The 18,236-nt window shown below is 43.7% G+C and overlaps 1 protein-coding gene and 1 pseudogene across 1 annotated transcript in view; one reads left to right on the plus strand and one right to left on the minus strand.

Annotated features, from left to right (window-relative positions):
- The window catches only part of LOC134624133 (junctional adhesion molecule-like), a 201,842-nt gene that overhangs the window by 115,878 nt on the left and 67,728 nt on the right, over positions 1-18,236 (minus strand). The gene's annotated exons all lie outside the window — the stretch shown is intronic.
- LOC135932457 (uncharacterized) overlaps positions 1-18,236 on the plus strand; it is a 30,552-nt pseudogene that overhangs the window by 1,916 nt on the left and 10,400 nt on the right.

Raw genomic sequence — 18,236 nt, forward strand, 5'->3', positions numbered from 1 at the left:
AGATTCACCATTGTCAGAGAACTCAACTCATCAACTTTCACCTAAAAGACAAGTTGAAAATGATGAAGAACCTGAAACCTTGCAAACAGAAACACAGATCAGAAGATCTGAAAGAATTCGCCAACCGTCCCAAAGACTCACTTACCCTCAGCTAGGTAACCCACTAGTAACGGTGGTTAAATCACTCTTTCAAGGATTGAACAAAGCTTTCATCGACTCCCTTGCTAATGATGTTGCCTATTCCACCAGAGCCATGCACGGGGACGTGCATGAGATTTAAGAGGGGAGGATGTAACCCAGTGAGTTTACACGACTCAGTAATGCACTACAACATGTTATTGTTAATTGGGATTTATCATTACTCTGCTAATCACAGAGTTGAGATAAAGTAAATCAATAATAAAGGATAAATAATATAAATATAAAAATAAAACCCCAAAGAGTATATTTAACACCCCCTACTGGTTAGGAGGTAACAAGCCCCGCCTTCCCCTGCTTTGTACCGTCACTTGTGCTCAGACACAGAGAGAGACGGAGGTGCACGAGACCATGGCTGATTTTCACCGCCAAGCTTGTTGCTGGAAAATAACCATAAACTTGATAAATTGAGCAAATATCCATACCGGGGATCTGCATGGACCTTGGAGAACTGGACCTGATTTGTTGTGAACATTTTGGACTTTGAAACCATTGCGGTGAGTCGGAAGCTGTTAAGCTAACCTTGAAGCTAAAAAGATAACAAGAAGTTAACAGGGAATATAATGGCCCAATTTCAATGTTGTAGATCTGCACGGGTGCAGATGAAGTGGACAAGATCCTCTTTGAGAGTTGAACATTAGAAGCGTGCTGGTGAGTTAAACTGGGACTGGGCGAATCAGGCTAATTGAAAAGCTAACTAGCTAATGCTCATAGCTGTAGCTGTAGCTGACCACGTTTTCACTGTGGGAGAACACACGGGGTTTCTCATGGAGTTCAGCTACTCTGAGCACTCAGCTTGTGTGCTGATGATGGTTTAGTATTACTTGTTGAATATTAAATGCACTCAGATAAGATGTTTGGATAAGTTAACTTGATCTTAAAGGTCATGAATCTATTTTATTTTTTGTTACATTTGATGCTCGAGTGGCAATGTATAGATGTCCCTGCATATTCTTATTGTGCCAATGCCTTACCACATACTGTAAAACTACAGCCTGTGGGCTTTTGTACATTTTTTTGGTAATTTTATTCTGTACATTGAGTGTAAGTAACATATTGCTTCATTGCTATGCAGTGCAAAGCAATGCTCCTGTAATTCAGTTAAAGGGGCAGTACTATAAAAAATGATCTACCATAGTTCATGGTTTATTTATGATTTCTGATACAAATGTGCACCTTGATGATAGAATAAGCTGATTGTGATTTAAAGATTGCATTCATGATTAAGATGCACTGTATAGACTATAGTTAGAAATTAGGATTAATGTTTTGTGCTTGTTTTGTTATAACACTTACATTATTTACATATGGCCATATATACCATTAGAGTGTGAATTGAATTGGTAATAGCCCTGTTGTTTACAGGCTAGGTTTTTTTTTTGTGGGATCGTGAGACCTGGATTTCTTCCTGACGAGGAAGATGGCGAGCCTTTCCCTTTGAACCGAACCACAGCCATTTTGAGTTGGCCCAGAAGGGCAGGTTGCTCTTCTCCCACGAACAATTGCAACAGTGCGGTAGGACGAAATCGCACCAATCACAGACTTTTGACCTATTGGATTTGACTTGACTGAACACTGACTATTAAGCCGGCAAGACTGACATATCTGAGCTCAGATAGGATTCTGGTTATTATTATTATTGCTGTCACTGTATTTTATTTTATGTTTTCATTCCTGTTTATGAAGTGCTGTTAACTTGTTTCTAAATAGTTCAATACAATTCAAAGCAACTTTACCAGTGGCTCCAGTCATTCTTCTCCACGCAACTCACTTTATCCCTCCTACGAATCCAGCTATTGGCCCATTCTCTTCATCTTACTTTAACTTCCCCTACCCTATCCTGTACTTGGCTACATTACTTATAAATCTATACCTATTTTGGACGGTGGACAAACAGCTGTAACACTCACCTCTGACACTGAGAGTCACTGATTTCCGTAGCAGCATGTGTCCATCCTTGTTGTAGATGGTGCAGGTGTAGACTCCACTGTCAGTGAGGTGGAGGTCTTTCAGGGTCAGACTGAGGTCTTTAGTGTTCAGTGGGTCTTTCTTCATCTCAGTGCGCTGTTTCTGATCTTGGCCCTTTAAGTGACACTGGTCTTTACCAATCTGATACTCATGGACCATCTTGTTTTTGTGTTTCCACTCCACTTTGACATCCTGGGTGAAGCCTTCTTTGATTTTAAAGGGCAGCAGGATAAACTCCTTCCCCTGTGTCACCTCCACCATCTCCAGCTGGTACTCTAAAGAGAAAACAGAGGAGAACATAGTCAGAGAGACAACATCCTTTACATCTAGATGACTCATTGTAGACACGTCAGGTCTGAACTTCCTGGAGCCAGGAGATTTTCTGACTGAGGCCAGACCCACAAAATCAGACACTTTCTTTGATAGATCCAAATCTTGTACCGGTTAAAGGACTCAGTATAAGATTTGGGGACCGATGAGCTACTAGAAGATGGATCTTCAAAGTCTTCATCCCCACAATGTTGTGCACCATCAGACTCTTCTCTCTCATTACATGAGCCAGTAAAAATTTTGGCTTCTTCATTAGTTGGAAATGCTTCCCTAATTTTGTGATTGTTAGTCTATCTTTGTCATGGCCTTGAGCTGTTTGACCTAGGGTTTTTAAGTCTTTTAGCAGTCATGTCATTTGTAAAGTTTTCATTTAAATATTGTGTTTGGTTCTTCATTTGTGTGTTTTTAGTGTTTATGTTTTATAATTGTACTTTTCTTAAGTGTTTTTAGTCTACTTCTTAGTTCTGGGTTGTATTAGAGTTTAGTTTTTCTCTCAGTGTTTCTTGTTCCATTTTTTGTGTGTCTGCATTTCCATGTTTAGTTATCACTTCTCACTTCCTGCTTTATTGGATAGTTATTCATCCCTTGCTCTTTACTGTGAGTTTTACTTCCCTCATCTTATTATCTGTTCTTTTACATCTGTGTCTCATTTTCCCAACTGTCTCTACTCCCCTGATTACCCTTCTCTGTGTGCATATATAGTGCTGATTTCTCTCAGTCCTGGTCAAAACATCAACTCTACTTCTCAGTGAATTTTCTTCATGTACTTCTGCTGTATTTCTTCTATTTCTTTCAGCCCAGTGTATTTCCAAGTTCCATGTTCCGCTAGTTATGGTTTTCAATTTTCTTTTAGACCTTATATGTTCCCCTATTTGACTTTCCTCTAAAACAGCCTAACAAAGATTCAAATCCTCTCTTCATTTAAAGCTCTCTGGTTATTTGTGCCATAACTTCAACATTAAATATAAAACAAGCTCAAACTGAAAGAGCACAAAGTGCTATCAATTTAAAATATATTGGAATTAATAAACATTAGACTGTGACACAGTCCTACATATCAAACTGAGAAAACAGTCTGCTTTGATGGTGGACTTGTTCTGTTTTCATACAGAGCACCACGTCATCTTCTTATATCAACATATTCCAGTCTGTGTACAGGGAATGAGGAAACCCGTTCATTTACTGAGATCAACAGCAGACTTTCCAGTGTAAGACTTCATAAATATGTGAACATGAGCTGACTCTGGAACAGCTTCTATACAATCATGGACTGTAAAACAGAGGCAGGAGCCACCCTCTCTCTCCTGCACTGTACGGCTCAACTCACATACAGCAAACCTGCACTGATTCTACATATGTCACATTCCCATGATGCATCACAGGCTGTTTGATTGGATCTTTTTCATTGAGGATTTGTAATGTGGACAAACAGATGTTACTCTCACCTCTGACACTGAGAGTCACTGATTTCTGTAGCAGCATGTGTCCATCCTTGTTGTAGACGCTGCAGGTGTAGACTCCACTGTCAGTGAGGTGGAGTTCTTTCAGGGTCAGACTGAGGTCTCCATCTTTTACTTGCTCGTTCTTCACTTCTGTGCGACTTTGTATGTAAGACTGGTTTTGGTCTCTCTGATAAACGTGGACTTTCTTGTCTTCATGTTTCCACTCCGCTGTGACGTCCTGAAGCTTGATATCAGTTGTAAATGGCAGCAGGACAGACTGAACCCCTTTAACTGTTTCCACCATCTGAACCTCAGGAACTGAGAGGAGAATATGAGACAGACAGACAGATGTCAGTGAAGGTGATCCTCCATCATCTACAGTTATTATAGTTTGATACTTTCATTGTTTTTATTTAGTGTTGGCCTTTTCTTTTGAATTCAGTTTAGTTTCTGTCAGTTTCCAGAGTGGGTTTGCTTCTTTCACTTTTGTTTTGATTGTGTGTAAATGTTTTATTCAATTCAATTCAATTTTATTTATATAGCGCCAAATCACAACAAAAGTCGCCTCAAGGCGCTTTATATTGTACAGTAGATCGCACAATGATAAATACAGAGAAAAACCCAACAATCATATGACCCCCTATGAGCAAGCACTTTGGCGACAGTGGGAAGGAAAAACTCCCTTTTAACAGGAAGAAACCTCCGGCAGAACCAGGCTCAGGGAGGGGCGGCCATCTGCTGCGACCGGTTGGGGTGAGAGAAGGAAAACAGGATAAAGACATGTTGTGGAAGAGAAACAGAGATTAATAACAGACATGATTCAATGCAGAGAGGTCTATTAACACATAGTGAGTGAGAAAGGTGACTGGAAAGGAAAAACTCAAAGCATCATGGGAATCCCCGGCAGCCTACGTCTATTGCACCATAACTAAGGGAGGATTCAGGGTCACCTGGTCCAGCCCTAACTATATGCTTTAGGAAAAAGGAAAGTTTTAAGCCTAATCTTGAAAGGAGAGATAGTGTCTGTCTCCCGAATCCAAACTGGAAGCTGGTTCCACAGAAGAGGGGCCTGAAAATTGAAGGCTCTGCCTCCCATTCTACTTTTAAATACTCTAGGGACAGCAAGTAGGCCTGCAGAGCGAGAGCGAAGTGCTCTAATAGGGTGATATGGCACTACAAGGTCATTATGATAAGATGGGGCCTGATTATTTAAGACCTTGTATGTGAGGAGCAGAATTTTGAATTCAATTCTGGATTTAACAGGAAGCCAATGAAGGGAAGCCAAAACAGGAGAAATATGCTCTCTCTTTCTAGTCCCTGTCAGGACTCTTGCTGCAGCATTTTGGATTAGCTGAAGACTTCTCAGTGAGTTTTTAGGACATCCTGATAATAGTGAATTACAGTAGTCCAGCCTGGAAGTAATAAATGCATGAACTAGTTTTTCAGCATCACTCTGAGACAGGATATTTCTAATTTTAGAGGTGTTGTTCAAATGGAAGAAAGCAGTCTTACATATTTGTTTAATATGTGCGTTGAAGGACATGTCCTGGTCAAAAATGACTCCAAGGTTCCTCACAGCATTACTGGAGGCCAAGGTAATGCCATCCAGAGTAGGAATCTGGTTAGATACCATATTTCTAAGATTTTCAGGGCCGAGTACAATAACCTCAGTTTGATCTGAATTAAGAAGCAGAAAGTTAGCGGCCATCCAGGTCTTTGTGTCTTTAAGACATTCCTGCAGTTTAACTAATTGGTGTGTGTTACCTGGCTTCATGGATAGATAGAGCTGAGTGTCATCTGCATAGCAGTGAAAATTTATGCTATGTCTTCTAATGATGCTGCCTAAGGGAAGCATGTATAATGTAAATAGAATTGGTCCTAGCACTGAACCCTGTGGAACACCATAATTGACCTTAGTGGGTGAAGAGGACTCTCCATTTACATGTACAAATTGGAGTCTATTAGATAGATGTGATACAAACCACTGCAGTGCAGTACCTGTAATACCTACAGCATGTTCTAATCGCTCTAATAGGATATTATGGTCAGCAGTATCGAACACTGCACTGAGGTCTAGCAGGACAAGCACAGAGATGAGTCCACTGTCAGAGGTCATAAAAAGATCATTTGTAACCTTCACTAAAGCTGTTTCTGTGCTGTGATGAGCTCTGAAACCTGACTGAAACTCTTCAAATAAGCCATTCCTCTGCAGATGATCTGTTAGCTGTTTGACAACTACTCTTTCAAGGATTTTTGATATGAAAGGAAGGTTGGAGATTGGCCTATAATTAGCTAAGACTGTTGGGTCTAGAGATGGCTTTTTGAGTAAAGGTTTAACTACAGCCAGCTTGAAGGCCTGTGGTACATAGCCGATTATTAGAGATAGGTTGATCATATTTAAGATTGAAGCATTAATTAATGGCAGGACTTCTTTGAGCAGTTTTGTAGGAATGGGGTCTAAAAGACACGTTGATGGTTTGGAGGAATTATTTATTGAAGTTAACTCAGAAAGATCAATTGGAGAAAAAGAGTCTAACTCAACATCAATGGTACTAAGAGTAGCTGTAGATAATATTACATCTGAGGGATGATTATTGGTAATTTTTTCTCTAATGATAAAAATTTTATTTGTGAAGAAGTTCATGAAGTCATTACTAGTTAACGTTAAAGGGATGGTTGGCTCAACAGTGCTCTGACTTTTTGTCAGCCTGGCTACAGTGCTGAAGAGAAACCTGGGGTTGTTCTTATTTTCTTCAATCAGTGACGAATAGTAAGATGTTCTGGCTTTGCGGAGGGCTTTCTTATAAAGCAGCAAACTATTTCTCCAGGCTAAATGATGATCCTCTAAATTTGTGACACGCCATTTCCTCTCCAGTTTACGAGTTATCTGCTTTAGGCTACGTGTTTGAGAATTATACCACGGAGTCAGGGACTTCTGATTTGAGACCTTAGTTTTCACAGGAGCTACAGTATCCAGAGTCGTACGTAGTGAGGAGGTAAAATTTTTAACAAGATAATCGACCTCTGTTGGAGTAGCGTTCAGATAGCTGCTCTGCTCTATGTTGGTACAGGGCATTGAAGATGATAACAGTGGGCGGATTATATTCTTAAACTTAGTTACAGCACTTTCAGAAAGACATCTACTTTGATAAAGTCTACTCTCCACTGCTGTGTAATCAATTATTGTAAATGCAAATGTTATCAGGAAATGATCAGACAGCAGAGGGTTTTCAGGAAACACTGTTAAATGTTCAGTTTCTATGCCATATGTTAAAACAAGATCTAGAGTGTGATTAAAGTGGTGGGTGGGTTCTTTTACATTTTGAGAGAAGCCAATTGAGTCTAATAACAGATTAAATGTGATGTTGAGGCTGTCATTTTTAGCATCTACATGGATGTTAAAATCACCCACAATAATTATTTTATCTGAGCTGAGCACTAAATCAGATAAAAAGTCTGAGAAATCAGAAAGAAACTCTGTGTAAGGCCCAGGTGGACGATAGATGATAAGAAGTAAGACTGGTTTCTGAGTTTTACAGCTGGGGTGGACAAGGCTAAGCATCAGGCTTTCAAATGAATTAAAAGTCTGTCTTGGTCTTTCGTTAATTAATAGACTGGTGTGAAAAATTGCTGCCACACCGCCCCCTCGGCCTGTGCTTCGAGGTTTCTGGTAGTTAGAATGACTCGGGGGTGTTGATTCATTTAAACTAATATAATCATCCGGCTGCAACCAGGTTTCTGTAAGGCAGAGTAAATCGATTTGTTGATCAATTATTAAGTCTCGTACTAACAGAGACTTGGAGGAGAGAGACCTAATATTTAATAATCCACATTTCACTGTTTTACTCTTTGGTTCAGATGTGGAGACTGTATTGTTCTTTCTTTTTGATTTTTTATGTTTAAGTTGTTTGTTGCTGGTTTTTGGTTTGTTTTTTGTCATTTTGGGAGCTGACACAGTCTCTATGGAGATGGGTTTTTGGGGGGGTAGCAGGAGGAGAGAAGCTGCAGAGAGGCGTGTAAGACTGCAACTCTGCTTCCTGGTCCCAACTCTGGATAGTCATATTTTGGGGGGTTTAATAAATTGGTCCATATTTCTAGAAATGAGAGCTGCTCCATCCAAAGTGCGATGGTTGCCGTCTCTCCTAACAAGACGAGGTTTCCTCCAGAAGGTTTGCCAATTATCTATGTTAGTTTTTGTTTAATTTTTATTACGTGAACTCTTAGTTTTAGTCTCTAAATTTTTTTTTTGTTACTTATAAATCTATACCTATTTTGGACGGTGGACAAACAGCTGTAACACTCACCTCTGACACTGAGAGTCACTGATTTCCGTAGCAGCATGTGTCCATCCTTGTTGTAGACGGTGCAGGTGTAGACTCCACTGTCAGTGAGGTGGAGGTCTTTCAGGGTCAGACTGAGGTCTTTAGTGTTCAGTGGGTCTTTCTTCATCTCAGTGCGCTGTTTCTGATCTTGGCCCTTTAAGTGACACTGGTCTTTACCAATCTGATACTCACGGACCATCTTGTTTTTGTGTTTCCACTCCACTTTGACATCCTGGGTGAAGCCTTCTTTGATTTTAAAGGGCAGCAGGACAAACTCCTTCCCCTGTGTCACCTCCACCATCTCCAGCTGGTACTCTAAAGAGAAAACAGAGGAGAACATAGTCAGAGAGACAACATCCTTTACATCTAGATGACTCATTGTAGAGACGTCAGGTCTGAACTTCCTGGAGCCAGGAGATTTTCTGACTGAGGCCAGACCCACAAAATCAGACACTTCCTTTGATAGATCCAAATCTTGTATCGGTTAAAGGACTCAGTATAAGATTTGGGGACCGATGAGCTACTAGAAGATGGATCTTCAAAGTCCTCATCCCCACAATGTTGTGCACCATCAGACTCTTCTCTCTCACTACATGAGCCAGTAAAAATTTTGGCTTCTTCATTAGTTGGAAATGCTTCCCTAATTTTGTGATTGTTAGTCTATCTTTGTCATGGCCTTGAGCTGTTTGACCTAGGGTTTTTAAGTCTTTTAGCAGTCATGTCATTTGTAAAGTTTTTATTTACATATTCTGTTTGGTTCTTCATTTGTGTGTTTTTAGTGTTTATGTTTTATAATTGTACTTTTCTTAAGTGTTTTTAGTCTACTTCTTAGTTCTGGGTTGTATTAGAGTTTAGTTTTTCTCTCAGTGTTTCTTGTTCCATTTTTTGTGTGTCTGCATTTCCATGTTTAGTTATCACTTCTCACTTCCTGCTTTATTGGATAGTTATTCATCCCTTGCTCTTTACTGTGAGTTTTACTTCCCTCATCTTATTATCTGTTCTTTTACATCTGTGTCTCATTTTCCCAACTGTCTCTACTCCCCTGATTACCCTTCTCTGTGTGTATATATAGTGCTGATTTCTCTCAGTCCTGGTCAAAACATCAACTCTACTTCTCAGTGAATTTTCTTCATGTACTTTTGCTGTATTTCTTCTATTTCTTTCAGCCCAGTGTATTTCCAAGTTCCACGTTCCGCTAGTTATGGTTTTCAATTTTCTTTTAGACCTTATATGTTCCCCTATTTGACTTTCCTCTAAAACAGCCTAACAAAGATTCAAATCCTCTCTTCATTTAGAGCTCTCTGGTTATTTGTGCCATAACTTCAACATTAAATATAAAACAAGCTCAAACTGAAAGAGCACAAAGAGCTATCAATTTAAAATATATTGGAATTAATAAACATTAGACTGTGACACAGTCCTACATATCAAACTGAGAAAACAGTCTGCTTTGATGGTGGACTTGTTCTGTTTTCCTACAGAGCACCACGTCATCTTCTTATATCAACATCTGCCAGTCTGTGTACAGGGAATGAGGAAACCCCGTTCATTTACTGAGATCAACAGCAGACTTTCCAGTGTAAGACTTCATAAATATGTGAACATGAGCTGACTCTGGAACAGCTTCTATACAATCATGGACTGTAAAACAGAGGCAGGTGCCACCCTCTCTCTCCTGCACTGTACGGCTCAACTCACATACAGCAAACCTGCACTGATTCTACATATGTCACATTCCCATGATGCATCACAGGCTGTTTGATTGGATCTTTTTCACTGAGGATTTGTAATGTGGACAAACAGATGTTACTCTCACCTTTGACACTGAGAGTCACTGATTTCTGTAGCAGCATGTGTCCATCCTTGTTGTAGACGGTGCAGGTGTAGACTCCACTGTCAGTGAGGTGGAGGTCTTTCAGGGTCAGACTGAGGTCTCCATTTTTTATTAGCTCGTTCTTCACTTCTGTGCGACTTTGTATGTAAGACTGGTTTTGGTCTCTCTGACAAACGTGGACTTTCTTGTCTTCATGTTTCCACTCCGCTGTGACGTCCTGAAGCTTGATATCAGTTGTAAATGGCAGCAGGACAGACTGAACCCCTTTAACTGTTTCCACCATCTGAACCTCAGGAACTGAGAGGAGAATATGAGACAAACAGACAGATGTCAGTGAAGGTGATCCTCCATCATCTACAGTTATTATAGTTTGATACTTTCATTGTTTTTATTTAGTGTTGGCCTTTTCTTTGGAATTCAGTTTAGTTTCTGTCAGTTTCCAGAGTGGCTTTGCTTCTTTCACTTTTGTTTTGATTGTGTGTAAATGTGTCAGGGTCCTGGGTAGGAGCGACCCAGGATCCCTGAGCAGTTATAGACTTATGTTATTGTATGTATATTTGGTGTTGCTGCCCCTCTTCTTCCTGTTTGTGGATGTGTGTGTGTGTGTGTGTGTATACGTGTTTCTGCCAGCGCCGGTTTGCGGGCGCCTTCAGGCCTGATGGGTGTGGCCCTGCTGGCGGACTGGCCACACCCGAAGCCACACACCTGCTCCTGATCAGGCCTCGTCGGGGGAGCTACTTAAGAGAGTCTTGGAGCTCCCACCGACGCGGGATCATTGAGTTAGACTCCCAAGCCAGTGTGTTAGTGCAGGAAGTTCTGATCGTGTTTGCCCGCAGGGGTCAGTGTCTAACGACTGCTTCCATTGTTTTCCCCTCAGGAGGAGCGTGGAGAGGAAGGACAGCACGCACAGGGTGTGCAGAGTCACGACAGCGGGGAGCACGAACACGGACGCCACTGGAAGACACACACGGGAGTCTTGGGGAGCACGGGGATTAATTGTACATCGTTATTTACTACACTGTAAATAAACGCACTGTTGTTATTCATAGCTCCGCGCCTGGGTCCTTTTCCCCATACCCCCACGGTCTGCCATGCCGAACCGTGACAGAATGATCCCGCCAAGCATGGACCCAGCGGTCTCTGAGGAGAGGCTCAGGAAGGAGGTAATGGACAAAGTTTACAGACTCTGTGAATTATGGTGGGAGAAGCCCGCGGAGGGGTTGCGTCGTGCCGTGGAGAGGCGGCTGCAGGAGACGCTGTTTAAATTCCCCTGGCTGGTGGACTCCCTTAATTCAGTTGTCCTGGACTTCCTGCTTTCAACCCTCCACCTCCACTCTCCTACTCAGGCTGCTCACCAGCCCGGTCAGCTGGTGGATGCACAGCCTGACACGCCGGCCCCGACGTCTACCCGGAAACGACGTTCGCGCCGCCGGCGTTCCTCACCGCAGCCGACTTCCCGGACATCTCAAGAGCCGGTTGTGGTGAGTAATAAGGACACTTTTTCATTTCTCACCCCATCTGCTTCTTCGTTTACAGTGGATGGTGACGCCGCTGACGCTGCTGTAAGCCAGCCAACAGTACAGCTAGCGTCGCCTCATTCAGCGATCTCCTCACCGCTCACCTCTTCACCATCTGTAGCAGTGCCTCCTGCTACAACGCCACCCATACCTGCTCGGCCCGAGCCGGAGCAGCTCTGCGAGCCACCAGCTGAGGAGCCGGAGCAGGAGCAGCTCTGCGAGCCACCAGCTGAGGAGCCGGAGCAGGAGCAGCTTTGCGAGCCACCAGCTGAGGAGCCAGCGCCGCTGCTGCTGGAGGACCTCAACGAGCCGGAGGGACCGGTGTTGCCAGCAGAGGAGCTCGGCGAGCGGAAGGAGCGTGGCGAGCAGGAGCAACCCGCGCCGCAGCCGGAGGAGCTCGGAGGTCCGGAGGGACCTGCTCAGCCGGAACTGGAGGTCAGTGTGCCGGTGGGACCTCCACGTCTAGCGCACCCTCCACGCCGCCCACCTCTAGCACGCCCTCCACGCCATCCACGTCCAGCGCATCCACGTCAGCGACCAGCGCTTCATAGACCTTATGCCACTCCTCGCTGTTGCTTACCGGAGCAGCGTCGTTGCCGTCGGACCCGAGGCAGGCCGCCGGAGGAGCAGCGCCGCCGCCACTGGACCCGGGGCAGGCCGCCGGAGGAGCAGCGCCGAGGTCGGCCGCCTAAAGTGTCCATCTGCCATCATGGGACCCGAGGTAGGCCACCTGAACTCCTTTGTGATGGGCCGCCTGAGACTGTTTTGTGGCGTTTTTCTTTTTTGCGCCGCTGCGGGATGCGCGGTCTGACTCTGGGACTGTGACCTGGGAGGGTTTGTGATTTCTTGTTTTTGCTTGTTTTGGTTCTGGCCCTCCGTCCTGGACCCCGCCGCCACCTGCCCTGGGTTGGTTGTGCTGTGGTTTTGTTTGGTTTTGTTTTGGGTCGTCAGGGGCCGACCCTTAGAGGGGGGGTACTGTCAGGGTCCTGGGTAGGAGCGACCCAGGATCCCTGAGCAGTTATAGACTTGTGTTATTGTATGTATATTTGGTGTTGCTGCCCCTCTTCTCCCTGTTTGTGGATGTGTGTGTGTGTGTATATACACGTGTTTCTGCCAGCGCCGGTTTGCGGGCGCCTTCAGGCCTGGTGGGTGTGGCCCTGCTGGCGGACTGGCCACACCCGAAGCCACACACCTGCTCCTGATCAGGCCTCGTCGGGGGAGCTACTTAAGAGAGTCTTGGAGCTCCCACCGACGCGGGATCATTGAGTTAGACTCCCAAGTCAGTGTGTTAGTGCAGGAAGTTCTGATCGTGTTTGCCCGCAGGGGTCAGTGTCTAACGGCTGCTTCCATTGTTTTCCCCTCAGGAGGAGCGTGGAGAGGAAGGACAGCACGCACAGGGTGTGCAGAGTCACGACAGCGGGGAGCACGAACACGGACACCACTGGAAGACACACACGGGAGTCTTGGGGAGCACGGGGAATAATTGTACATCGTTATTTACTACACTGTAAATAAACGCACTGTTGTTATTCATAGCTCCGCGCCTGGGTCCTTTTCCCCATACCCCCACGGTCTGCCATGCCGAACCGTGACAGAATGTTTAGTTTTTGTTTAACTTTTATTACGTGAACTCTTAGTTTTAGTCTCTAAATTCTTTTTTGTAACTCATAAATCTATACCTATTTGGACGGTGGACAAACAGCTGTAACACTCACCTCTGACACTGAGAGTCACTGATTTCCGTAGCAGCATGTGTCCATCCTTGTTGTAGATGGTGCAGGTGTAGACTCCACTGTCAGTGAGGTGGAGGTCTTTCAGGGTCAGACTGAGGTCTTTAGTGTTCAGTGGGTCTTTCTTCATCTCAGTGCGCTGTTTCTGATCTTGGCCCTTTAAGTGACACTGGTCTTTACCAATCTGATACTCATGGACCATCTTGTTTTTGTGTTTCCACTCCACTTTGACATCCTGGGTGAAGCCTTCTTTGATTTTAAAGGGCAGCAGGATAAACTCCTTCCCCTGTGTCACCTCCACCATCTCCAGCTGGTACTCTAAAGAGAAAACAGAGGAGAACATAGTCAGAGAGACAACATCCTTTACATCTAGATGACTCATTGTAGAGACGTCAGGTCTGAATTTCCTGGAGCCAGGAGATTTTCTGACTGAGGCCAGACCCACAAAATCAGACACTTCCTTTGATAGATCCAAATCTTGTACCGGTTAAAGGACTCAGTATAAGATTTGGGGACCGATGAGCTACTAGAAGATGGATCTTCAAAGTCCTCATCCCCACAATGTTGTGCACCATCAGACTCTTCTCTCTCATTACATGAGCCAGTAAAAATTTTGGCTTCTTCATTAGTTGGAAATGCTTCCCTAATTTTGTGATTGTTAGTCTATCTTTGTCATGGCCTTGAGCTGTTTGACCTAGGGTTTTTAAGTCTTTTAGCAGTCATGTCATTTGTAAAGTTTTTATTTAAATATTCTGTTTGGTTCTTCATTTGTGTGTTTTTAGTGTTTATGTTTTATAATTGTACTTTTCTTAAGTGTTTTTAGTCTACTTCTTAGTTCTGGGTTGTATTAGAGTTTTATAATTAGTTGTAGATTAATAGAGGTTTGATCCTTAGTAGTCTGTAGACACATGTTGTGTGCATTCCAGAGCACTCTGGCTTTCACACCCACATTTTGGGAGCATGGGAGAGGTCGTACCTTCTCTTATTGTTTTATGGTAGGATAAACGTATCTATGTCTGTTTTAGGCTAATTGCATTTTGTTTAGATGAACTGCTGGACTTCCAGGCCAGCAGGTTTAGGAAGTCATTTATGGGTTCATATACACACACACACACACACACGGTATTCTTTGTTCACATGTATACCTATGTAAGATGTTATATGTTAATGAACCTATGCATATTCATGTAACCACAATAAAAGGAGTGCTATGGGGAACCTGGCTGAGAGTCTGACGGAGGTTAAGTGGTTGGAACGACACTTGGCTCCAGACAGGCCTCCTCATGCATGAGTAACACAAAGACATTGCCTACTTGTGTCTTATTCTTGCTGTGTAGCAAATTGTCCTGAACGTTCCAGTGAATAGGTTTATGCTACAAACCTATCATTAATTGGTCCTTCTTGAGCCGGATCCTTGGAATCGACGTTCACCGAGGGGAAAAGGGACACGCCAAAAGACTGACGTCGGCCAGGACTTATAGAGGTCCTGCAGCAAAGCCCCGAGGCGTGAGAATTCGTCATCGGGCCGGTGGATTAGCCGTCTGTTTTTCTCCTCGATGGATGACGATTGACGGGATCTGACGGGACTGATGCTGCACGCAATGAGCAACACCAAGTAAGTTCGAAGAGCCCGACTCTATAACCGTGTGAGTGTGTTGACCCTTAGCCACTTTGTGGTTCTAAGTACGGTGTTTTTCGCTACTTTGTGGAGCGATAGGTACAGACCACTTTGTGAGGTACTGTAGTGAGTCCTCCGCCACTTTGTGAGGCATTGAGAAGTTCCGCGGGGTCCAGACTGTGCTGGACAATAGGCCTATTTTGTGTTGTTGTTGTTGTGTGAGTGTGTTTGTGTGAGTGGGTGAGGAGCAGAACACGCGGTCTGTGACGTCAGCTGTTGTTATTATTATGGGTTCCCAAGCAACCAAGAGTGCATCAGAGGGTGACGAGAAGTTTATGATGAAATTCACTCCTAGAAGCACAAAGTATTTAGGACATTTAGGAAAAGCAGGAGCAGGAAAAGAGAGCGAGAGAGGAGGAGGATAGAGTGCGACAGGAGTTTGGGGATGCCGCAGCACAATATTTAAGCCCTTATAACACTAGAGCCAAAACTAAAAGGGATGAGATGGGTGCAGCTGGTATGCCTGTCTACCCTGTCTATGCAGCAGATACCTTTCCCATGGTGGAGGTCGCGAATCCCCATTTTGGTGTTGCAGGTGACCCAAGCCGTGTTATTTGTGTTTACAGGCCATGGACTGAATCTGAATGTGCAGAGGCATGTAAAGGTTTAGGAGACCCGTTGACTAATGTTGATGAATTTATCGCCCGACACAAGCAACTCTGCTCCTCGTACCGCTTAAACGGCCAGGAAACAGAAGCCACTTTTAGGAAGTGTCTCACATATAACTGGGCTCGGGTGCGAGGCACCTACACAGGGAGGGATGGTAATACCGTCCTACCCTATGGCCATGACAATTTAAAAGGCCAAGTTGATGGGGTCTATGAGCGTCTTAGAACTACCTTTAAAGCTTCTGTAGATTACAACAAAATTGCCCAAGGTGTGCAGAAAGAAGCAGAGGATGTTCATGAATTCAGGGCGAGATTAGAGGAAGTTTTCAAAGTACATAGCGGCCTTGAAGAGAGTGCGGAGAAGGCCAGCCCATATCAGCAGCAGTTAAAACATGCTTTGATGAATGGCTTTCATTCACCCATTGCTGATTTCATCAGAAAACAAAATGTTAGTCATAACACTGACGGGTCCGTTGAATGCATGAACTGGGCCCGCCATGCACAGGAAGTCATTAAAAATAAAAAAAAGAAGTCACAAAGTTCTGCGGCCGCTACCTTTTTAGCAGGTGAAATTTTATTTCAGGGACAGGCTGGAAGAGAGCAAAATAGAGGCAGGAGTAGGAGAAATAGGGGCTCATGGCAATTTAGGGGGAACCGTGGCAAAAAGAATGATATATGCTATGCATGTGGGGAAAAGGGGCACCACGCAAGAGAGTGCCCTGATCGCATGCCTGAAGAGTATAGATGTCCTGATGCAGGAAACCCTTATTATAATAAATGACTAGCACCTGTTGACACTGCTAACACACACACATGTACAAATGATCCCTTAGTTTCCCAGAATTTACAACAGCCTGTGTTTCAGACTCTAGATTTAACTGAAGTATTGTTAAATCTGTCAGGGAAAGAAGTAAAACCAGTTTGGACGTTGACTGTGCAAGGAAAAACTGTTCAATTTCTGTGTGATTCAGGTGCAGATAAAACTGTTTTAAAAGATCATGTGTCAGGAGTTGACCCTTCAAGTGGCACAATTTATGTGAAGTCTGCAAATGGTCAGTTAAATCAGCATAGAATCTCTAAACCAGTGTGGATTAGAGATCCTACCACAGGAGAAGCAGCTCAGGGTCCAGTTGTAATGTGCCCAACTTGTCCGGTGAACCTCTTGGGAAGAGATATGATGATGAAACTTGGAATTTCAATAATTCCAACATCCATTGGGATGATAGCTGCAGGGAAAGGAGAAACTGCTGAGACAATGGTTCATCAGGACAGTGGGGATTTGCATTATTGCTGGACACTTGACCTGTCAGCCTCCAGACCTGATCAAATAAACTGTAAACTGTTAGTTGCAGCTGAGGAAATGTTGACAACCAGCCACGACACACAGGCGCCAGAAGACTTGCATGTCACACTGAGATTTAAGACCACGCCTGGGCCTGATGAGGCCTACACAGATAAAGTGCTGAAATTAGGGCCACAGAGAATCACCATAAAAGCAATATATACTGATGGTGAAACCATGGCTGGATGTAGTGTGATCCTTTCTGAAGCTGCACAACAACTTTTTACAGGGCAGACACCACATGTTTCACTGACAAAGAGTGGCATGGCTGAGTGGACAGACTTAGCATCTCTAGTGAGGCAGGGGGAGAGTGTTGGAATGTGGCAGCAAGCTGGAGGGGGTTGGGAATCATACATGCAGTACAACATCTTTCGTAAAATGCTGGGATGGGTGACACATACTACACCACAAACACATTTAAAGGGGGGTGAGAATGACAAAACAGAATGATATGTTGTAGATGTCAGAGATCACCCGGAGCTTAAACAGGTTCCAGAGAAGCTCTGGTCTACTGGGAAGACTGATGTGGGGTTAATGACAACAGCAAGTCCAGTAGTAATAAAGCCCAAAACGTCTTTTAGGCCAAGAGTGAAGCAATATCCCTTGAAGCCTGATGCAGTGGAAGGCATTAAACCAGTAATAGAGGACATGATTAAAGCAGGAATACTAGTTGAAGCTCCACAGGCAGTATGTAACACACCCATCTTCCCAGTTAGAAAGGCTGATTCACAGTCATGGCGCATGATTCAAGACTTAAGAGCTGTAAATCAGGCAGTGGAGAGTATAGCTCCATGCGTCCCCGACCCCCACACCTTGTTAAACCAGCTTAACCTCCTAAGACCCGAACTCTTCCACGACATGCATTTTTAATTTCTCTTTGATATTTGGGCACATTGGGGCCTGATGAATGTAAAAACAAAGAATTTCCAGATTTTTTTTTTTTTTTTACCTTATTTTTGTTTTTAAGAAAAATGAGAGCCACAAATGAGGATATTCATTTAAAATTTTGATAGAACAGTAGCAGTATAATGTCCTCGTAAGTGGATATCAGGCCCATGTAGAGCAAAATTGAGTATTTTGGTCTAAATAACCAAAAATGTGATGTCCACATATGTGGACGGCAGGTCCTAGGAGGTTAAACCAGACAAGACACACTTCACTGTGGTGGATTTGAGTAATGCTTTCTTTTCCATACCAGTGCATGAGAATTCACAAGGCTGGTTTGGTTTCACGTATCAAGGCAAAAAATATACATACACCAGATTGC

Source organism: Pelmatolapia mariae, linkage group LG3_W (genome assembly GCF_036321145.2).
Source record: "Pelmatolapia mariae isolate MD_Pm_ZW linkage group LG3_W, Pm_UMD_F_2, whole genome shotgun sequence".
Classification (NCBI taxonomy): domain Eukaryota; kingdom Metazoa; phylum Chordata; class Actinopteri; order Cichliformes; family Cichlidae; genus Pelmatolapia; species Pelmatolapia mariae.